This window comes from Ailuropoda melanoleuca, chromosome 9, assembly GCF_002007445.2.
Source record: "Ailuropoda melanoleuca isolate Jingjing chromosome 9, ASM200744v2, whole genome shotgun sequence".
NCBI classification, from domain to species: Eukaryota; Metazoa; Chordata; class Mammalia; order Carnivora; family Ursidae; genus Ailuropoda; species Ailuropoda melanoleuca.
Window position 1 is genome coordinate 42,648,661 of NC_048226.1, and position 24,957 is coordinate 42,673,617.

At 40.3% G+C, this 24,957-nt stretch overlaps 1 protein-coding gene across 4 annotated transcripts in view; it reads right to left on the bottom strand.

Moving 5' to 3' along the window:
* The window catches only part of SLCO5A1 (solute carrier organic anion transporter family member 5A1), a 243,107-nt gene that overhangs the window by 104,809 nt on the left and 113,341 nt on the right, over positions 1-24,957 (bottom strand). The window lies entirely within an intron of this gene.

Consider the following 24,957-nt stretch of genomic DNA (forward strand, 5'->3'; position numbering starts at 1 on the left):
CTATCTCCAGATATAATCACATTGGGGGCTAGAGCTTCAACATGAATTTGGGGGGTGGGGGGCAGCAGACATAATTTAGCTCATAACAAAAAGTGAAAGCTTTTATTTTTTTATTTATTTGTATAAGATTTTATTTATTTATTTGTCAGAGAGAGAGAGCACAAGAAGGGGAGCAGCAGGCAGAGGGAGAAGCAGTCTCCCTGCTGAGCAGGGAGCCAGACGTGGAACTCGATTCCAGGACCTGAACAGAAGGCAGACGCTTAACCGACTGAGCCACCCAGGCATCCCAAGTAAGAGCTTTTAAAAAATCATTATATTATTAAGTTCTAGTCATTAAAAATTGTGCTTTGTTCATTAGAAGAAAAATAAAAATTCATGATAAATACTCAGTATGTTAAAAATACCTGAGACGGGGGTCCCTGGGTGGCTCAGTCGTTAAGCGTCTGCCTTCGGCTCAGGGCGTGATCCCAGGGTCCTGGGATTGAGTCCCACATCAGGCTCCTTGCTCAGTGGGGAGCCTGCTTCTCCCTGTGCCTCTGCTCCTCCCCCTGCTCGAGTGTGCTCTCTCTCTCTCTCTTGCTCGCTCACTCTGCCTCTCAAATAAATAAAATCTTTAAAAAAAATACCTGAGGTGTAATTTTTCCCTCCTTTTAAATCTGCAGTGCTGCTGTGTGGGTTCTTCATTTGACACACACTGAGCACTCACTGTGGGCCAGACACTGTGTCAGGCACTTCGGATCACGCAGACGACTGAAAAGTAGTACTCCCCTCCAGGAGCTCACGGTTCAGAGGAATAGCATCCAGGTCATAAATAACAGAGGCATTGGCTCCCTGTCAAGGAGATTTTACCAACTGGACTTCACTGCATTTAAAAAAAAATCCTACACTCAACGATGTAATGGCTTTCTCTAATAACTGAATTACAAAAGGCTTGCTTTGGGAGATATTCAAGCAAATATTGATCTGACCATTAAAAGAAGCTCAGACTCTCAGGATAAACAACATCATAAATAGTAAAAATCAAAAACAAAGTTAATGAAGAAACTAAGGTGAAATTCTGTCTTTCCTTTAAAAAAAAAAAAGCTTTTTATTCCAACATCTATTTTTATCAAATATTAAAGATATATTAATTCATCAATCAATATCCCATATATCACCCATCTTCTACAGAGCACTGGGTGTTAGAAATGTAGGCACCCTCAGAAACATTTCAATTTAGTTGGAGAGAAGAGATAAGCACACAAAATGTTAAAAGACACAGAGATTAATACCATTTCAATAGGAGAAAATCACAAGCCAGTGTGTGATTAACTGACAAATGAACAGAGCAATGCTACTGCAACTTACAAAGGCAAAAATGTGAACACTTTGGACAAGGATGTATTTAAGCAAGATCTTCCAGGATGAGTAGAATTTGGACACAAAGAGGGCAGAGGGCAAAGGCACTCATATATAGAAATATGAAAGGAAACGGCCATAAATAGGGTAAAGAGTAGAATATTTGGGAGAGCAGAGAAAGAGCAAATGTGAAGATCCTTCAATGTCAAGCTAAGAAATTGGATTTCATCCTCAATAATGGAAGTGTTTGAGCAAAGGAATGAATAAGAAACACGGAATTTTAAGACATTAGTCTGGCATCACTATGTAAGGATTAAAAGAAACCAATGGACAAGAAAACCTGATAATCCAGGTGTGCAGTGGTCAGGAACTGAACTAGGCTGGGGCAATGGACAGTAGTGTGAGAAATTTAGGAGAAAGAATTTCCAAAACGTGATAAATGATGAGAGACTAAGAGGTTCACTGGTCTCAACAACGTGTGGCCAAGAGAAGGAAAGAATCACTAACAAAATTAAAAAGTCAAGGAGGAAAGCTGGTTTCAGAGAAGAAGAAAACTCAATAGAAACAGGATCACAAAATGGTGAGGCAGAAACAGCAATCATGGGATTTAGTGTGGAAGCTGCCATGTATTTTCCTGGAAAATAATCATGTAAATATGTTATTTTTAAATAGCTTTTTTCCCTAATTATAAAGCAATCAAGTTCAGTGAGCAAAATTCAGAACCAAAAAAAGAACCAGAAAAATGAAAAAGCACTCAGAATCCTGCTACCCAGAGATGACTACTTTAACTCTGTATCGATCCTTTCAGTCTTTTTTCTGTGTCAATCCTAATAAGAGGGAAAGGGGAAAGAAGGGTGCCGGGAGAAAATGGGTAAGATTTGTTGACTGCCTAGTACATTCCACACACTTAGTCTAAGCTCTTGGTACGCACTGACAGTTGTATATACTTCACAACAGTGTACATTCTTCGTAACACTTGTATGAGATAGATACTATATTATTTCTTCTTGCAGAGGAAAAAACTGGAGCCCAGAGAGCTTAAGAAACCTGCCCAAAGTAAACAGGCTGCCCCGGTAACAACATTGCCGCATGTGATGATCATAGGCGTCCTCCCCTGCTCTCAGATGGCTCTCCCCCCTTCTCCTCCCAAAAGACCAGCTTCAAACACCCCAACCCCTTACTGCCTCGGACCATTGGAGCTTCTGTAGCCCCTGCCTGGAGGCCTCATCTCCCCAGAGAGATCTTCCCTGACATCACTCTCCTCCAGTGTCCTACCTGGAGCTCTTTTCCTGCAAGCCCTTATCTCTGCCCAAAGTGACGTGATGTACCGTCTAGCTCTGGCACTAGAATAGAGGCTTCTGGACACCAGGACTTGGTCTGTGCCTCGCTGTAACCCCCAGCTCCTGAAACACTGTGTGAGGAGAGTACATATTTCTTGAATGGACAGACTAATGAGCCAATTAGCAAAGTCTATGAAACCCGGTTCTAACAAATATAGGAAATTGTTGCTAGATTAGTGGCATCAGCAATCACCTGGACACTTGACAGAAATGCAAATTCTAAGGCCTACCCTGGATTTACTGAACTGGACCCGTAAGGGGGGCCCCAGAAATCCAGGTTTGAACAAGCCCTCCAGGTGATTCTGATGCTAGCTAAAGTTTGAGAACCAATGGTCTAGATTATCTTTAAGATAAAATCAACCCATGAAATTCTGGAATTCTATTACCTGTGAGCAATTCTCTTAAGCGCTTTGACCATTTTACAGAGGAATGGACTAAATTCTCAAATATCCTTAGAGTCTTAGAATTATCATATATGGCAACATACTGCTTTTCCCTCCAATAGAACGAAAGCCCTAATTAACATGAAATGTCCCACTGAGAATTAATCAGTTTAAGAGCTACCCCAGCACACTTAAGGGCCATTTTACTGTCTGTTATAACTTAGAAAAATCAGTTACCTTGGAATAATTAAAGCTCTCTCCAATAAAGGTTAAGTTCCTTCAAAATCACACACACACACACACGCACACACACACACACACACTTTCTCATCACGAATTAATCCCTTGATTATATTCCCAATGATAATACAGAAAACCCAATTAATTTTAATATTGAGAAACATTCCAAAGGATAATTTGTGTGCTCTCATTTTCATCTATTCTCACTTTCTGTTAAGTGAAGATGGACAGTGGGGCCATTTTTAATAAAAGTTTTTCTAGAAGATGCCAAATCAAGCAAGCATTACTGAATGCAAAAAGCCTGGGGTATAAGTGTCATTTACAAGTCACAGCACCTCTAGGCTGTCCACAATCCGGCCCAAACACGCTGTCATGCTCACCTGGGAAGACGCTCTATTCCTGCCAACCTGATAGACCTGCAGCCTCCACATTGTGCTTTTCACACCTCCCGGTCTTCCCTGTTTGTATTATACCCCTCTCACCCTTTTGGCCCAGCCCAAGCTTGTCCCTCAGTCAAGCTGACTCCTGTGCAAACCGCGCCCACCATCCCAGGGCAAAAAGCACCTCCCCTCTTGGGGGCTTGACAGCATCCAATGACAGGACTGGCCACCAGTCCCAGAGCCACACTGGATCCCACTGTTGTCATCTGATGTGTGTGAGCTTCATCTCCTCTTATATTTAGTTTCAATGAAAGAAAAGAGGGGCACTTACACATTTCTGCACCCTCCCTCACCAGTTCCCCTCCTGAACCTACCTTTTGGAATCTTTGGCTCATTCCTCAGTTTCAGCCACACCCAAAGCTTTAGCTAAAAGGCCATTCCATGGAACACCTGGATGGTACAGTCAGTTAAGCATCCGACTCCTGGTTTCGGTTCAGGTTGTGACCTCAGGGTCCTGGGATAGAGCCCACCCAGTATGGAGTCGGCTTGGGGTTCTCTTTTCTCTTCCCTCTTCCCCTCCCCCCTCCAAAATACATACATATTAAATAAATAAACGGCCATCCCAATGGCTCTCAAGAGATTACACTGATGAGGTGAGTCCCACCCTCACCTCCTCACCTCCCTGGCTTTATTTTATGTATGACAGGCAATTGTGCAACTCAGAAACCTTGAACACATTCTGTTCATTTAACAGAGAAACAATATACATGATATAGCGGGAGAATGTAAGTTCATTGGAAAACTCTGGCATAATAAATTCTAGTTTTAGTCAAAAGAAAAATGCATATTATGAAAGGAAAATTATTTAGCTATAAAAGAAACTTTTCAAAAAACTGATAGTAAAAGAATCCTTTACCAGAAAGAAAGGAAAGTACATTTAATGGAAACTTAGAATATAGAAGAGAAGTTAACGAATTAAATAAAATGAGTTTATTCTAACCTAAATAATTTATAGGAAACTAAAAGGAGTATCTAGAAAGAGGAAATTCTGGAAATTAAATGCATAAAAACATAATAATAATGTTCAAATGACTAAACTGGTCATTAAAATTCTGATTTAACAATAATGAAATTAGAACCTGGTCCATTAGGGACTAGTAATACTTTGTTAACACAGACTGTGACATATTTGTACTATTCCTGGAGAACTGGTATTTAATCACAGCAGGTTTAGATTGTACAAAGTCACAAGGGGAATCAGTTACTAAGCCTATTATCACACTGGCAATTTAAAAAAGAAAAGAAAGAAAAGAAGAAACCAGTGAATTTTTCAAATTATGTTGACACAAAGTCTACCTCACAAAAATCTCTAATAAAAGAATAATACAAAAGAGAGAATGAATCATAACAAATTAGGTAATAAAATGAGCAATAAAATATCTAGCCATTTTTGAAAAAACAAACAGAGTTTTTACTGAGTAAGTAAAAGAGCAGACACAGTAACCTTAGTAAGCATTTGACTGCAGGCCTCCTAGGGTCTTCTCTGAAACATTAATTCAAATTGACTTACATTAGAGCAGTCGTAAGACTTTAAATCAGTAGGAGTAAATTAAAGCAAAGGGTAATAATCAACCAATAATGTTTTAAGAGTAAAAGAAGATCCCAGTAGGAACCCACAGGCTTGGTAGTAAGCTCGAACTGTGACATCAATGAATGGAGTAATAGCTCTCAAATTAAAATCCCAGATGATGCCAAATAAAAAGGGAGAAGAAAACTCAGAAGGGAGAGAACCATTTATTAGCCAGATTCTGTGACCAGTGAGAAATAAATACCTGGATTAGAATCCACATGTGTGGGATTTTCATGGTTGAATATGCTCCTAAAAGCTACAAAATACATTTTTGATAGTCATAGCTAAAGGATTCATAAGAAAGTGAAAACCTTGTTATAATGTAAGAAATTCATCTTCCCACCTGGGAAAAAAATATGTATTCTAAGTTTTTACTTTTGCATAGCACTTTTTCTTAAAGCAAGACAAACTACAGGTTTAAAACTAAGCCAGCATTTAAATTATTCTCAATGGGGAAAAGCTGGAAGCCTTTCCCTTAAGATCAGGAACACGACAAGGATGCCCACTCGCCACTATTATTCAACATAGTACTAGAAGTCCTTGCAACAGCAATCAGAAGACAAAAAGGGATCAAAGGTATCCAAATCGGCAAAGAAGAAGTCAAACTGTCTCTCTTTGCAGATGACATGATACTCTATATGGAAAACCCAAAGGAATCCACTCCCAAACTATTAGAAGTTATAGAACAATTCAGTAAGGTGGCAGGATACAAAATCAATGCCCAGAAATCAGTTGCATTTCTATACACGAATAACGAGACTGAAGAAAGAGAAATTAGGGAATCCATCCCATTTACAATAACACCAAAAACCATGCGTTACCTTGGAATTAACTTAACCAGAGACGTAAAGGACCTATATGCTAGAAACTATAGATCACTTTTGAAAGATATTGAGGAAGACATAAAAAGATGGAAAAATATTCCATGCTCATGGATTGGAAGAATTAACATAGTTAAAATGTCCATACTACCCAGAGCAATCTACACTTTCAATGCTATCCCGATCAAAATACCGAGGACATTTTTCAAAGAACTGGAACAAATAGTCCTTAAATTTGTATGGAACCAGAAAAGGCCCCGAATCTCCAAGGAACTGTTGAAAAGGAAAAACAAAGCTGGGGGCATCACAATGCCGGATTTCGAGCTGTACTACAAAGCTGTGATCACAAAGACAGCATGGTACTGGCACAAAAACAGACACATCGACCAATGGAACAGAATAGAGAACCCAGAAATGGACCCTCGGCTCTTTGGGCAACTAATCTTTGATAAAGCAGGAAAAAACATCCGGTGGAAAAAAGACAGTCTCTTCAATAAATGGTGCTGGGAAAATTGGACAGCTACATGCAAAAGAATGAAACTTGACCACTCTCTCACACCATACACAAAAATAAACTCCAAATGGATGAAAGACCTCAATGTGAGACAGGAATCCATCAAAATTCTAGAGGAGAACATAGGCAACAACTTCTATGACATCGGCCAGAGCAACCTTTTTCACGACACATCTCCAAAGGCAAGAGAAATAAAAGATAAAATGAACTTATGGGACTTTATCAGGATAAAGAGCTTCTGCACAGCCAAGGAAACAGTCAAAAAAACTAAGAGACAGCCCACGGAATGGGAGAATATATTTGCAAAGGACACCACAGATAAAGGACTGGTATCCAAGATCTACAAAGAACTTCTCAAACTCAATACACGAGAAACAAATAAACAAATCATAAAATGGGCAGAAGATATGAACAGACACTTTTCCAATGAAGACATACAAATGGCTAACAGACACATGAAAAAATGTTCAAAATCATTAGCCATCAGGGAAATTCAAATCAAAACCACACTGAGATACCACCTTACGCCAGTTAGAATGGCAAAGATAGACAAGGCAAGAAACAACAATTGTTGGAGAGGATGTGGAGAAAGGGGATCCCTCCTACATTGTTGGTGGGAATGCAAGTTGGTACAGCCACTCTGGAAAACAGTGTGGAGGTCCCTTAAAAAGTTAAAAATTGAACTACCCTATGACCCAGCCATTGCACTACTGGGTGTTTACCCCAAAGATACAGACGTAGTAAAGAGAAGGGCCATATGCACCCCAATGTTCATAGCTGCATTGTCCACAATAGCCAAATCATGGAAGGAGCCGAGATGCCCTTCAACAGATGACTGGATTAAGAAGCTGTGGTCCATATATACAATGGAATATTACTCAGCTATCAGAAAGAACGAATTCTCAACATTTGCTGCAACATGGACGGCACTGGAGGAGATAATGCTAAGTGAAATAAGTCAAGCAGAGAAAGACAATTATCATATGATTTCTCTCATCTATGGAACATAAGAACTAGGATGATCGGTAGGGGAAGAAAGGGATAAAGAAAAGGGGGGTAATCAGAAGGGGGAATGAAACATGAGAGACTATGGACTATGAGAAACAAACTGAAGACTTCAGAGGGGAGGGGGTGGGGGAATGGGATAGACTGGTGATGGGTAGTAAGGAGGGCACGTATTGCATGGTGCACTGGGTGTTATACGCAACTAATGAAGCATCAAACTTTACATCGGAATCCGGGGATGTACTGTATGGTGATTAACATAATATAATAAAAAAAAAAAAACTAAGCCAGCATTTAAAAAAAAAAATGAGCAGGGTAGTCTGAAATCAACTCATTAAAGAAAATGTGCAATAGGGGCGCCTGGGTGGCACAGCGGTTAAGCGTCTGCCTTCGGCTCAGGGCGTGATCCCGGTGTTATGGGATCGAGCCCCACATCAGGCTCCTCTGCTGAGAGCCTGCTTCTTCCTCTCCCACTCCCTCTGCTTGTGTTCCCTCTCTCGCTGGCTGTCTCTATCTCTGTCGAATAAATAAATAAAATCTTTAAAAAAAAAAAAAAGAAAATGTGCAATAATCATCATGTACATTTTAACCAAATAACTCAGCTAGAGTAACAATTTATCTTTTAAGTACCTGAAAGGAATTCAACACTAAAGAGGAAAAGGAATATTTCTTTTTTAACCTAAATACAATTGTCAATGAAATGTGTAAATATTTTGTTTGGCAAATACATTTTCTTAAAAAATTACAACCAACCTATTCGAAACACAATCAAATATGCCAAAAGAAAATTTGCAAAGACCTAAAATCGTTTGAGTCATTCAAAACCAGCTTGGTCAGAACATTTAAACACCCTGCCTCCCAGGGCTACTTATAACATGATGATTATAATTACTATGTCATCATTATTATGTTAAGTTTAATTATTATTATTATACATTTTCCATGTATTGAAATACAGTACATGGGTTTTGGTTTTGTTTTTGTTCTTGCAATAAAGGTGGGTGAGCACTGCTCCTATTTCTTGTCTCCTGGAGGTCAGTAAGTAACCTCATTTGCAAGTTGACAGGACAAGGGAAGAGCAGTGCATTATGGGACAGAGCAATGGTGACTGACTCATAGTAAGTTATGATCACAGGCCTCATTAACATTGGGTTCTGCTTAACGCAGTGAGTTCACCAGCTACAGACACAAAATAACGCCTACTGAGAATTATAGCTGTATACAGCAAAGCACCTGTGCATGGTTTCAATGTCAGAATTCCAGGCCAGAACAGTCCAATGCCCCAGAGACCCAAATGGAGGTTCTGAGAGCTTAAGTAGGCACTCTATGTATGGTGAAATGGGCCAAACTACAGGAAAAAGTCCATAGAGAGCAAAGCTCAGCATCCTGGAAAAGTCATAATTAAGATCCAAACAGACAGTCCACTGGAATCCACGAGGGCTGAGAAGGGAGAGGGCTCCGGGCGGTGAACATGAATGGGAGGTACTAGGGCAAAGGCAAGTTGATTGAGCATTTAGGGTAGGAAGTGGAGTCTGTGGAGATTTCTAAGACACTTGACTGGTTATTATAAGTAACCAAAGCCTTAAAAGTGGTTTGGGAGGGAGCTAGTGCTGTCAAGACAAAAGAAAGCCAAATAATAACACTGATAACCCAACCATTATCTGTAATAGCATGGCCCAAATCACATGGTTCATTGATATGAATCCAACTTTATTTTAGAAATCCCTTCCCACTTTTTAGGCAAAAATGTTTATAAGAGTAATTAAATATAGAACAAAAATCAATTAATTCAGCCTTTACTGCCTCTCTTTCCCCATGCAAACTGAATGGAGCACCGATAGACAAAAAACTCACTACAGTCAAAGAGAGAAGGAAAAACAAAAGGCTTTGATAATAATCTATAAACTATCATTTGACCCTGGAAAAATAAGAATAGAAGAAATGCAACAATTCCTACTCCCGCAATAGCAAGATAAGGTCATATTTCTGGGACACAGTATAAGCAACTCTCAAAAATATATTTCTTCCCACCTGGTTTGTTTTTTTTCTCCTACACTCCCAACTNAATTCCTACTCCCGCAATAGCAAGATAAGGTCATATTTCTGGGACACAGTATAAGCAACTCTCAAAAATATACCCATTTCTTCCCACCCGTTTTGTTTTTTTTCTCCTACACTCCCAACTCTCTCTCTCTCCCTCTCTCTCTCTCTCTTTCTCTCTATCACTCTCTCTCTCTGTCACACACACACACATACACACACACGCTCACACATATATAAACACACACAAACACACACACACATGCACACACATAGACTGTGTGTCCTCTATGAAAGAAGATAAGCAAGAAGGCCCATTTCTGTGTTTCTGGGGTACTGACTTTCTTATATAATCCACCCAAACTTCCATCCATAATAAACCACATGAGCCATGATATCAGTAAGTGGGCCCAGGAAGGTCACAGGCCCACTCCAAGAACCACAGAAGGCACTGGAGTTACCCTCATACACAAGAACTTGCTGGTTGGAGAGCTGATCAGAGATTTTTAAGTCTAGAATAGGACAGAAAAGCATAACGATAGCCCGTGAGAGTATGTGTTTAGGGCTACCTCCCTATGCTTCTCAGCAATTAAACTTGATTATAGCCAACAGTTCCCATCATAATTATCACAAGCCCATAGCAAGAGCATCTCATCAGGAAGCTATTTATAACCTGGAAGCTTTGTCTTCTTTCTCCCCATGGTCGCTCTCCACTTTGTAGGGCAGATAACAGACACTCCAGACCCAAGGAAGCACAGAGTCCACATATCATTGGGGAGGGGAGGGATATGGAGTGGATACCTCCAGAAAAGGTGCTGGCTAGTCAAGAACACCAGTGGTGTGATGGAACCCGCATGTCTCATCCCACCTGGCTCAGGGCTAGCCTAACACACAATGACCCAAACGGGGGTTGTCAATGCAGACACACTGAACATAGCTTGTGCGGCAGGCAACCTGTTCAGAAAAGAGATCTACACCCTGCCAGCAACAATGAAAGCTAACACCACTCTCTTCCTGAACAGGATTAATTTTTTAAAAAAATAATAACAGCCTACATTTTTTTTTGAGTGTTTAACCATGTACCAGGCCAGGTCTTGTTTTAAGTGCCTCCCACACATTAATTCATAACTAGCCCACAATGATCCCAGTGTTAACAGAGGTGGGATTCAAACAGCCACTCTCTAAACCATACAACTCAACTGCTTTGAATATGCTAGTTTCTGGATCTATGCCACAGTAGGTCCCGAAGAAATCAGATATATGTAGAGAGACTCTCTGTATGAGACATACATCTCTATGTATCTCTAATCAGAGAGTACTTGAGACTCTCTAATTCCAGCCCATCAATTTACAAACTTGAAAACTGAAAACCCTGCGATGTTGAAGGACTTGCCAGAGGTCACAGGCTTACAGATCATCTTAGACCATCCAGAACAGATGGTGCTAAATAAACAGTCAAACTAGACTGTAAATTCTTAGGGGATCAGGACCCACTTCTTTTTTTTTTTTTTAAAGATTTTATCTATCTATTCGACAGAGATAGAGACAGCCAGCGAGAGAGGGAACACAAGCAGGGGGAGTGGGAAAGGAAGAAGCAGGCTCATAGCAGAGGAGCCTGATGTGGGGCTCGATCCCATAACGCTGGGATCACGCCCTGAGCCCAAGGCAGACGCTTAACCGCTGTGCCACCCAGGCGCCCCAGGACCCACTTCTTAAGGTTAGTTTTAGAAATACATAAGTCAAGCAGAGAAAGACAATTATCATATGGTTTCACTCATTTATGGAACAGAAGAAATAGCAGGGAGATCGGTAGGAGAAGGAAGGGAAGAATGAAGTGGGGTAAACAGAAGGGGGAATGAACCACGAGAGACTATGGACTCTGGGAAAAAAAACTGAGGGCTTCAGAGGGGAGGGGTACGTGGGATTGGGCTAGCCCGGTGATGGGTATTAAAGAGGGCATGTATTGCATGGAGCGCTGGGTGTTATATGCAAATAATGAATTATGGAACACTACATCAAAAACTAAGGATGTACTGTATGGTGACTAACGTAATAAATTATTATTAAAAAAAAGAAATACAGTATACAGTATATAGCCACTCCCCTCCCCCTCCTCCAATCCCTAATCAAGCTTCTGAAAATCACCACAGATTAGACTAGAAGTTTTCTGGTGTGATCACACTAGATTATTTTACAGAAAAGGGAGCTGAGATCCTGAAAGGTTACATGATTTGGTCAAAGTCATGTCAGTAATTACAGTGGAGTTTTTGTCAAATTACAAATTAGCCATCTGTATGTGATTTCACATTCCTACAAAACAGGATGACCCAGAAGGTCCAAGTCCCAAATTAGTCATCCCCAAAGTGGCACAAAATGTCAAATAAGTGAATAAATAAGTATCCCATGAGAATCCACATACGGGTCTCTTCCTGACAACAATGGCTCTAGAAATGAAAAGAAAGAAAGGGTGAATAAAAGAGAGCAATACACAACCAAAGAACTGAACCCAGAGGTTAGGAGGAAGATTATCCATCACTCTTCCTTTCTTGCATTAGCCACCACTGCCCTCCACCAATCCTAACTAAAGAAATTAAAACTAATTTCTTTGAGAGTTTCACAACACTGAAATACCTAGAGACATTTTTAAGACCAGCAAAACCAAATTTCAGAATAACTATTCTAAGATTTATATTTGTATCTTTTTAAAGATTTATTTATTTAGGGGCACCTGGGTGGCTCAGTCAGTTAAGCGTCAGCCCGCGGCTCAGGTCAAGATCCCAGGGTCCTGGGATCAAGCCTCACATTAGGCTCCCACTGAGCGGGAAGCCTGCTTCTCCCTCTCCTTCTGCCTGCCACTCCCCCTGCTTGTGCTCTCTCTCTCAAATAAGTATCATTTATAATAATTAATAAATAAATAATATTTACTTGAGAGAGAGCACGCACAAGTGGCGGAAGGGCAAAGGGAGAGAATCCTCGAGCAGACTCCCCGCAAGCACAGAGCCCCACATGGGGCTCAATCCCACAACCCATGAGATCATAACCTGAGCCAAAATCAAGAGTCAGATGCCTAACCAACTGAGCCACCTGGGTGCCCCTAAGATTTATATTTGTATTTTTAAGTAAGTCTTTCCTATGGGAAATTTTTCAGATTTATCTTAGGAAAATGTTTGCATCTTGTTAAAAGCTGCTGTTGTCCTTCACCTAAAAGGAAAGCCATCAAAATTCAGTACAAATCAGGAAAGTTTCCCCTTCCAGCTAAACTCCAACAGCATATTTCTAGACAAAATACTGGCAAATAGCTTTCACCCAATAATACAAAGACATTTTGCAAATGAGGACTGTTGTTCCATCTTCCTTGGCAGGAAGCCTGCTTCTCCTTCTCCCACTCCCCTTGCTGTGTTCCCTCTCTCGCTGTCTCTCTCTGTCAAATAAATAAATAAAATCTTAAAAAAAAAAAGAAGTAGATTTATTCAGATTTATATATATATGAGATTTATGGCCAGAAAGCCATAAATATTAAAATCTCTTCTTAAAAAAAAAAAGAGAAAAAAAAGAAAGAAAAAAATTTTTTTTAACTTCTATTTCCTTCATAAAAATTCAAGACCAAAAAAGTAAGAAAACACCTGACAAAACCAAATCCCATTATTACTATTATTATTATTATTATTATTATTATTATTAAAGTATTACAGCTAAGAATTCCCACATGCTAGACAGTCAGAAACTATATAATTCAATTTCAAACAGTTGCAAATTATGTAATTTCATCCTGCTGAAAATATTAATTACATAAATATGCTTTTTTGAGCAAGAGTAACATGCACCTGCCTTTCTAGGTTACATGAGGTAACAGGGATTAGCATTTTTGCAGGGTGACAGTTCTACAAGCAATCATAAATCCCAGGAGGGGAAAGAGACTCTGAATTTACCATCAGTTAACACACAGCTGCCTGAAAAAGAGCAAAAGGAGTGCCTCACTTTGGCTCAGTTAGTAGAGCATGAGACTCTTGATCTTGGGGTCTTGAGTTTGAACCCCACGTTGGGGTAGAGTTTGTTCTAAAAAAAACTTTTTTTAGGGGTGCCTGGGTGGCTTAGTCAGTTGAGAGTCCGATTCTTGGTTTTGGCTCAGGCTGTAATCTCAGGTCCTGGAATACAGCCCCCAGTCGGGCTCCCCACTCAGCAGGGATCCTGCTTCATCTTTCTCTTCCCTCTGCCCTTCCCCCCAGACTGTGTGTGCTCTCTTTCCCTCTCTCTCAAATAAATGAATATCTAAAAAATAATAAATAAATAAATTAATTAATTAATTAATTAATTTTTTTAAAGGAATGCCCAGTTTCCCACAGGATAACTGTCACACGTTGATTATCAGTCAAGCCACCGGGGCGGGGGGGTGGAGGAAGGGCGCAAGAGACCACCTTCTAACGGCCCAAGAAAAAACAGACCCAACTACATCTTCTCTCCAGACCTGAGCACAAAGTTCCAGAAAAAGACCACATCAGGTCAGGTTGAGAAGACACAGAACTGAGGAACTTAAGAGGTGATAAGAATCTAAGAAACTAGGTGCCTGGATGGCTCAGTCAGTTAAGTGTCTGCCTTCAGCTCAGGTCATGATCTCAGGGTCCTGGGATTAAGTCCCACATCGGGCTCCCTGCAAAGGAAGAGTGTGCGTCTCCCTCTCTCTGTGTTCTCTCTCTTGGATAAATAAATAAAATCTTAAAAAAAAAAAAAAAAGAATCTAAGAAACCACTAGCCTTACCTCCTCACCTTTATAGATAATAAAATTAAGAAACTCAATCAAATCACATCAGAAGTTTATAAACTTTTCTGTCCCTTCCTCTCTCCATAATGTTGATACTTAGAGTTCAGGCTTTGGATGATGACCTTGGGTGCTGATTTTGCCACTTTTGAGATAACCTTGAATGTATTGTTTAATCTGGATTTCCTCATCTAGAAAATGTATATAAACATACATAAAATATATAAATATATAAAATATAAACACAGCTGTCAATTTTTGCCAAGGGAACCAAGGCTACACAGTAGGAAAAGGAGACCATGTTCAACAAATGATACTGGGAAACTGGATGTCCACGTGCAAAAGAAGGAAGGTAGACTCTGAATTTACACCATATGCAAAAATTAACCCAAATTAAAGACCTACACGAAAGACCTAAAACTATTAAACACCTGAAAGAAAACATAGGCCCTGAAACTAATAATACACTATATGTTAACTAAATTGAATTTAAATAAAAAATTTTTTTAAAAAGAAAAAAGAAGAAAACATAGGGAGAAAGGATCCAACACTGGATTTGGCAATGATTTCTTGGATATGACACCAAAAGCACAGGCAGTAAAAAATAGACAAGTGAAACTAGACCAAACCATAAAACTTCTGAACATGAAAGGAAACAATCAACAGAGTGGAAAGCTAACCCCTAGAATGGTACAAAATAATTGTAAATCATGTATCTGATAAGGGGTAATATCCAGAATATATAAGAAAATTCTACAACCCAACAAAAAATAATCAATTTTAAAATGCCAAAATATTTAGATGTTTCTCCAAAGAAGGTATATAAATGGCCAATAACATATAAAAAGATGTTTAGTATCACTAACCATTAACGAAATGCAAACCAAAACTACAATGCGATATCAACTCACACCCATCAAAATGGCCACTAATCAAAAGAACAGAAGATAACAAGTGATGGTGAGTATAGAGAGAAGTTGAAACCCTCATGCACTTTTGGTGGGATTATCAAATGGTGCAGTCATTATGGAAAACAGTGTGGGGGACCCTCAAAAAATGAAAAATACAGTTATATGATCCAGCAATCTCATTTCTGGGTATATATCCAAAAGAATTGAAAGCAGAATCTCAAAAAGATACAGTCACAACAGCATTATTCACAATAGCCAAGAACTGGAAGCAAACAAGTGGCCATCAACAGATGAATGGATTAAAAAAAAAAGTATATGTATACAATGGAATAACATTCAGCCATAAAAAAGAACAGGATCTTGCCATTTGCAACACGAATGGCCCTCAAGCAAAATACGCAAGTCACAAAACAACAAAGACTCTGTGATCCTACTCATATGAAGCATCTCAAGTAGTCAAAACAATTGAAACAGAAAGTAGAAAGGTGGAGTGCCTGGGTAGCACAGTCATTAAGGTCTGCCTTCGGCTCAGGGAGTGATCCCCGTGTTCGGGATCGAGTCCCACATCGGGCTCCTCGGCTGGGAGCCTGCTTCTTCCTCTCCCTCTCCCCTGCTGTGTTCCCTCTCTAGATGGCTGTCTCTCTGTCACATAAATAAATAAAATCTTTAAAAAAAAAAGAAAGTAGAAAGGTAGTTGCCAAGAACTAGGGGAGGGAGAATTAGTGTTTAATGGATATAGAGTCTCACTGTTGCAAGATGAAAAAGATATGGAGATCTATTGCACAACAATGTGAATATACTTGACACTACTAGCTTGTACACTTAAAAATGGTTGATGGCGGGGCACCTGGGTGGCTCAGTCAGTTAAGTGTCTGCTTTGGCTCAGGTCATGATCCCAGGGTCCTGGGATCAAGCCCCACGTCAAGCTCCCCACTCAACAGGGAGTCTGCTTTTCCCTCTCCTTCTGCCCCTCCCCCTGCTCGTGCTGGCTCTCTTTCTCTCTCAAATAAATAAATAAAATCTTTTTTTAAAAAATCTAAAAAAATGTTGATGGTAAATTTAGTCTTATGTGTTTTTTACTGCACTAGAAAAGAAGAAAAGTAGCTGCCCCATAAAGTTGTTCTGAGAATGAAATAAGATGATAAAGCATTTAGCACAAAGCCTTGTACATATTAAACACTTGCATTTCACTTAGCACAAGATTCATCCATGTTGTAGATGAACATGTCAGGATTTCCCTTCCTTTTATTTATTGTTTTTAAGATTTTATTTATTTGAGAGAGAGAGAGAGCGCACACAGAGGGAGAGTAAGAGGGAGAAGCAGACTCCCCACTGAGCAGAGAGCCCAACACGGGGGCTGGGGGCTCGATCCCAGGACCCTGAGACCATGACCTGAGAGAGACCATGACCTGAGCCGAAGGCAGCCGCTTAACCAACTAACCCACCCAGGCACCCCAAGGATTTCCCTTCCTTTTAAAGCCAAATAATATCCCATTGCATGCGTATACCACTTTTTATTCATTCATGTGTTGATAGACACTTGGATTGCTTCCTCTTCTTAGTTATAGTGACTGATGCTGCTATAACATGGGTGTGCAAATATTTCCTTGAGACCCAGCTTTCAATTCTTTTGGTTATAGATATACCTGGATGTGGGATTGTTGGGTCATATAGTAATTCTATTTTTAATTTCTGGAGGAGCTGCCATACTGTTTCACATAGAATAAATTCTTCAATCCTACAGGTTTCCTCACCTATCAAATGATCATCTTTATAAATGCAGCTAATGACATGATCTCTAGGACACATATTGACTTAACCATAGAGAGAACTCGGCCAGCCAGTCCAGCTCGTGCCCTTCTGTCTGATCATCTTTTGCAAAGGAAAAACTTGTGATCCTCATTCTTCAAAACCATTTCCAATATACTCAGATCTTACATTTATCTATTGTCAAACTCCCAACTCACTACTAAATTTTCTAGATTGTTTAGAAAGAAAAAAGCAAAGCCAAGTACATGATTGCTTTTCCCTCCCAAGGGGCCTCATAAGGTGAGCTCACCTGAGGCCGCACAGCTCGCAGACATACCTCTGACATGCAGATTTCCACCAACACAGAGCCATCAGGGTGGAGAAAACAGTAAAAAAAAATGGCGCTTCCTTTGGTTAATGTCAAAATGAACACCATTTGTCTAAGGTCACTTTCTCTTACTAAACTCAACAGTGATCACGATGTCACACAACAGCGGAATTCAAAACAGTAGCCACAGGGGCACCTGGGTGGCGCAGTCGTTGGGCGTCTGCCTTCCGCTCAGGGCGTGATCCCGGTGATCTGGGATCGAGCCCCACATCGGGCTCCTCCGCTGGGAGCCTGCTTCTTCCTCTCCCACTTCCCCTGCTTGTGTTCCCTCTCTCGCTGGCTATCTCTGTCAAATAAATAAATAAAATCTCTAAAAAAAAAATGCAGTAGCCACAGCTTGTGAAATACCCAAAACTCCCATTTCGCTTTCACAGATGAATGAGAGATGGTAGGGTTCTTCTCGATGAAGTAGAACTTCAGCCAGCAGCTGGTCCGGACACCAGAGGCTTCACCCCCCAAGCCCAGACAGCAACTTCCCACCTGTGAAAAGAACCAAAGATCTGCAGTCTTTAGACCCCTGCTGCTCCAAACACGGTCCTCAGACCAGCAGCCCTGACCTCACGTGGGAGCGTATTAGAAGTGCAGAATCCCAGGTCCCACTCCAGACTTACAGACGCAGAATCCGCATTTTGAAAAAACACCCTGGTGATTCACACAGTATTAAAGTTTCAAAAGGGCTGTTTCAGACTGCATACATAACTGACTTCACAGCACTGGGAGGGGAGAGATCGATAATATCATGCTTCAAAACTGTGGCATAAATACTACTAAAGAGGCTGATCTCTTTGCAGGTGGGCTGAATCAATCAAGGTGCACTCAACTGTCTTTCCACAGCGAGGCAATAAACCCTTCTGCTTGTCAGTTAGAACCTGAAGTTTGTTCCTCAACATCTTAGACTGACGAGTTTGGAATAGAGGCCCCAAGTGACCACCACACAGCTGATACAAATTCAGTCACTGCTGAGGGTAGAGAAGACATAGCTGCTCCGACATAGATTAACTGCCCCAGGTAGATGTGAGACTCACTGACACCCCAGCAAGACAGTCACAGGCCACAGATGCCATGTGGTTCTCACTCTCTGCCCTGCATCCGTTCTGGGTATTTCTCCAGGTGTCTTGGATCATTTCCTCAAATCCTTCGATCATCATTTGCCCTCATATCAGCTTTCAAGGGAGATTATTTTTTTATTTATTCATGATTTATACAGTCCACTTTCCAGAAGGATTTTATGAGGCTTACAAAGATGAACACATTGTAAACAAGACAAGCAAAATTAAAGAAGAATAAAAAATGAGCTAAAAGTCTTAGAAGAGAATATATATTCCACATGACGTTTCTTTTCTTGGCTCCCCCCATGCCCCAGCACTGTTCCTCCCCAGGAAAGCAAGAGATTAATGGGACGGATGACTTTTGCAATAAACTGGGATGTTCAGCTCAACTCCTCCTTTTTGCCTCTTAGGAGTATGCACACAGGGAGTAAAAATTCTGCTCTGCTCCCTCTTGGCCTAAGTCTTCATCGAAGCTGCCCCCAGACCCGGCCCCACCCCACATGGAGAGACCCAGGGCTGCTTCGCTCTTGAGGTCTAGCATTGCCTGTGGCTGGATGAGTAGGTCTGTTTATGGTGTGATACATACAAAGTCCATCTGCACAAAGATCTGAGCTACATTCTTCAATCTCACTTCTATCAGTTTAAAAAAAGTGATATTTCGGTCCCCATGTGTTTACGCCTTTGACTTATTTCTCTATGAACTCAGAACTCAAGTGAGGGAAAGGGTACTATTTATTGGGTCCTTTCAAAATCCCAACCAAAAGGTCCGGAAAATTAATGCTGTCAGCCACTGACGGTAGGTTATTAATACTAGTCAGGGGGGAAAAAATCCTGAATTTTCTGGCTCCTGAGACAAAAAAAGAAACACGACCGGTGTGGCAGACTCCTACAGCCAGAAGTCACTCAGCATTCACTCTTCATCTTCTTTGCCTTCCTCTTCCACAGAGATGAGAAAACACTGGCCTTCCCCAAAATCATGTTAGCTAGAAGAGGCCAGGGGACTCCATCTGGCCAAGGGGACATCCTGGAGAGTAAGCAGGGGCTGTCTCCCCCACTTTCTCCCTGTGACGAGCAGGCATGCGGTGCCTCCGGCGCAGAAGCCATTGCTAAGAAGAGCCAGGCAGCAAGAGAGGAAGCTGGCTTGTTGCTCAAGATAAATGAACCCCTAACTTGTCAAAGCCCCATATACACTTGGTTACAGTTTGGGGAATGCTGAACTGAAACATATGTGTATGTATCTTTCATTGTTTTTATTACTATAAATATATATACAGATGTAGGCTGTTCTATGGAACACTGCTAAAAACTGATCGAGATTTTTCTATGCAATAAAAAAAGATATGTTGGGGGCGCCTGGGTGGCACAGCGGTTAAGCGCGTCTGCCTTCAGCTCAGGGCGTGATCCCGGCGTTCTGGGATCGAGCCCCACATCAGGCTCCTCTGCAATGAGCCTGCTTCTTCCTCTCCCGTTCCCCCTGCTTGTGTTCCCTCTCTCCACTGGCTGTCTCTGTCTCTGTCAAATAAATAAATAAAATCTTTAAAAAAAAAAAAAAAAGATATGTTGAAGGAGATATGTACTACTGTCCAAGTGGAAACAGAGGCTGGGAGACATTAAGGGATTTGTCTAAAGTCTCACCCCAGTCACTGGTAGAGCCAGACAAGATATGTTGAAGGGTTTCAATGCTCAAAAAGAGCTATATATCTCAGAAAGAGCACAAATACACACACACACACACACACACACACACACGCATACACATATATAATGCTTATGCTATGAAATCTTGATGAAATAGAACTCAACTGATTTCGACCTCACTGTACTTTCACAAGACTGAGGAAATGTCAAAAAAAGAAAAAAAAAGGAAAAGCCACCAGCTATTTATTTTAAGATAATAATATTACTTCTGAGGATGTCCTTGGACCAGTCCTTGTTCACCAAACATCCTGCCAGTCTGTGTGGGCAAATAAAGACCCACAGTAGTGAAACTGGGACACCACAGATCCCCTCAAACTCCCAAAGAGCTCTTGCTATTACACTAGGCACAATTATACATTGCATAAATGTTCACACACCAAAGAAAGATGGCCATCAAAGGCTGACATGCAGAAAGTGCTGGCAATATAATCTTGGGTTCTCAGAAAACGCAATTAATCAAAATATCACATTGCTGAAAATGCTGATCCAATTTACCCGTACAATGTTTCCAAGGAGTGGTTTCCTATACAATGTCTTAATTTCCTACACACTGTTTCTTTCCTTTTTCCATCTATAAAAAGATCTGGTTAAGGGTTTTCATACGCAGGAAGAGTAAAATATCTCCCTCCTCACTCTGCCCACTCTGTAGGATGAGTCTGAATTCCACTTGAACAGAGCAGAGAGCTGCCTCTTACAGTTGGCAGAATGCTTGCACACATGTAATCCCATTTGGTCCTCAAAATATTACAGAGAGGGAAACAAATGTACTAATCTCCATGTGGAAACAGAGGCTGGGAGACGTGAAGGGATTTGTCTAAAGTCTCACCCCCAGTTACTGGTAGAGCCAGACTAAAATACAGATCTTCAGCCTCCTCATCAGCATTCTTTCTAAAGCACGGTGCCAATCCCGCCCCCTTTCTGTGGTGTGAAGTCAGGGCTCACACACCAGGGAGGTGGAACGGCTGCACCCACACTGCTTGGCCCATGGCCAGCCCATGCCAATTATTACTTATCCTGAATATCCCTCAATCAGAGTTGTGGCTTTCTATTCTAGAAATGCATCTTCTTTTTTTTTTTTTCCTTTTCCCACCTGGTTAGCCATTCTTTCTCATTTCTCTGTTGGTTCATTAAGTTCTTGCCCTCAAAGGACCACGTTTTCTCTCTCCCCTTGAGATACAATTACAAATCATGGTCTAGTTACTAACCTTGCTTTTAGTAGCTAAAAAGCTTTCTCTACCCTCCAGGTCAACACTAAACCTCTCTCCTTGCTGAAGGAATTAGGGCATTTGGTGGGTATAAAAGTTGATGTATCTTATCTATGACCACAGCTCTTCTATAGTTAAAGCTGCCAGAATGTTAACATCAAGCATTCAAAAGGTTAAGACATACATTTACATTCCATTTCAATGGTTTTAATGTTAATTCAGATATTTGGTTGTGCCTACAATTAGGAATCTGCTACCTGCTTTTATCTTTTCTTCTATGGTGATAATGCAAAGCTAGAAAGACTGACAGATTAAGAAAGGAGTGGATAGAGAAAAAGGTAATATAGAACACTTTTGTGGAAAATAACAAAGATACTGAACCAGTTATTTATTAGAAAAAAAATCCCCCATCATAATGGGTTAACACCTCTCATGCTCCAAGAATAACTTAGTAGTCTCTCTCATTTGAATTTATACAGAGGCTACCTACAAAGCTGCTTGAAAAGGTTTAAGAAGGATCTTGTTTCGATCATGTTTGACGACTGTAGGCCAGTTCTGCACCCTTCTGCACCATTCTCAGAGCTCTGCTGAACACCGCACAGCCCGTGGTTTCGGTTGGCTCTCAGAGCCTCTTGGAAAAAACGTGCAGCAAGGAGCGCTCTGAGAGAGGGCTCAAGGGCTTTGGGGTCAGAGATACGTGGGTTTGAAGCCCTCAAGCAAGACACTCAAACTCTCTGAGCTTCGGTTTCCTCATCTTTGAAATAGGGAAAACAATCCCATCTCATTAGGTCATTGAGAACATTAAATAAAGTAGCACAGGTAAGATTCCTGGTACTCAAACCATTGTCGCTTTTACTGAGATCCATTTAATATCAAGGAGAATTCTCTCTTGAGTTTCCCAAAGAATGTGGCCTAAGGTATTCATCAAAGTTTTTTCAAAAGAATCTTAGGAGGAGGAGGAAGAGGAAGGGGAGGGGGGAGAAGAGAAATAAAAGGAAGAAAAAGCAAATACCGTTTGCATAAATTTCTTCCCCTTGTTCAAGTCACTTCACACTCCTCCCTTAAATTAGCAGTATTTCTTATTACACTGAATGCTTTTCAGGCGCTGGGACTATGTCTCATTTTTCAGTCTTCCCAAAAGCAGCCCAGCACTTGCTGTTTTTCTTCTCAGTGGGCAACCATGACCAGAAAAGTTAAATCCCAGGGCTCTTACTAGTGGATGTTCTCCCTTTGTGTATGGCTGTACCTGTCTTTTTGATGAAGCAAATTTATGTGAATGGTGTCCAGGAAGTGGGGTGGAAGGGAGATCTCAGTTTTCAAAGTAAATGGAGGCAAAGATCAGCAAAAACCAGAATAACAATTAGGATATTTACAGAGTCAAGTTATCATTCCAAAGATTACTTATTATTTTCAAAGGGAGACAAGCATGTTTATTTACAATGGGAAGACCTAGCAAGCACCCACTCAACCAAATGATTAAACTTAACATCACAAATGAATGGCCAGATACATGTAATGTAAAACACACCACATTACCTTGAAGGAGTCTGACCAAAAATGTTTTGTCTTAATCTATTCAAACCTTTAGACTGAACTTCCAGTATACAAGAAATATAGGGGATGGAGGACAAGGTGAGTGACACCACAAGGAAAAAATCAGATAAATCCAGAATGTAGAACATTCTGAAAATCAATGAGCCTTGTCCCTTCAAAAAGTCTGTATGATGAAAACAGAAAAAAAAGTTGAGGCACTTTTCTAGATGATAAAACCACTAAAAAAGTTAGTGGCCAAATGCAATGTATGAGAATCTTGACTGTCTCCTGGTTTGAAAAATATATAGTTATCAAAGACATTGAAGAGACAATTGAAATTTGAATATAGATCGGATGTTTGATGATATTAGGGAATGATTATGAACTTAGCATGTTAAAGTTCCTGTACGTGTATAAAAGAAAATCCTTATTTTTATAAGATACGTGCTGAAGCCTAGGGTTGTCTATAATTACTTTCAAAGGCTTAGCTCCCCACCCACAAAAATATATTACATACATACACAGACACAAACAGGCTGATAAAGCAAATATGACAAAATGAACAATTACTGAGTCTAGGTGGTGGAAATATTGGTGTTCACTGTTTCAAATTTTCTATATGTTTGAAAATTTGTTGTAATAAATGTTAGAAAACAAGAAGGCAAAGTAATAAGCTAGTGCTCTCTGCCCTGAATGAAAATTTCTTTCTCTTGCACTTAATAATAAAAATACATTATAGAACACTTGTCCTAATGCATTTGGGCCAGTTACTGGGGACTATACATGGCTCAGACACCCTGTACAATGGATTCTGGGGACAGCAATTGTGCTGAGCTAAGAGCAGAGCCCTAGTAATGGGGTGTCATTTTCACTGTCCTTTGAAACATCCTTATTCCCACACCAAAGATCCTATCGGCGCATAGGTAATAAAATGGTAAGTATAACTGGTATTTACTTATTTACCATTTTTTATAAAGTACAATCCTTTCTCTTCTTTTAGTTGGACTCCAATATAGAAATAAAGAAAAAGAAAGATCTTATCTAGCATGACTGCTATTCATTCTTTTCAAGGGTTCAAATCCATCCCTTTAAAAGCTCCATTTTGAAGCGACAGCTAGAACAGAGAGGTGCTGACAACCACACAGATTTCTAGGAACAACATTTTGCTACCTGCTACCATGGCTGCTTGGTCTCATATCAGCACCCTTTATTAACCCAAGCACCCCCTGTTGACGGGAGCTGATTCGTGCAAGTCAAATCACCAAATCCAAGAGTCATTTGCTACCAAGTTCATGGACTTAAGGGTCTTCAACGAGCAATAAAAATAGCTTTGGATTAACTTTATAACTTGTGATCTTGCTTCTGTGTAAAGATATCCTAGTCATTTGATTACACTCAAGGTTGTCTTTTTTCTTTTTTCTTTTTTTTAATGGTGATGCAGGTGATATGTAAGAAGTACAGGTATGGAGGCAGTAAAGCATCTTGTCTGTAGTCTGGGCTCTCCATTAGCCCTGCTGTGGGGGACAAGAACGAGAAGCAGCAGGGGATGAAAGCAGTAAATAATCCACAAGCCAGGTACTTCTATTCCTCCCTGAACTTTCTAGAAGAACAGCCAGTAGAGGATAAACTTGTAGAGTTTTTACAAAGGCAGGCAGCAAGAGAAAGAAACATGACCCCATAGTTAAAAGCTTGTATTACTTGGGAAAAAGAGTGTGAAGTGTGAGTCTGATGATTAGCCCACAGACCTCTCTGCTATTTTGATTCTCTTCCAAACTAAAACACACCACAGTAAGGCTCAAACGTAAAAGCATAAAATAAACTGAAGCTTAATGCTTAAGATATACATGCAATATATATAATGACATTATACATACTATATATATACTGAGATAGCTAGATATAGATATATATATTATATATAATTAATATAATATTAATAATATAATATAATATTATATATTGTAATAATATAATAAT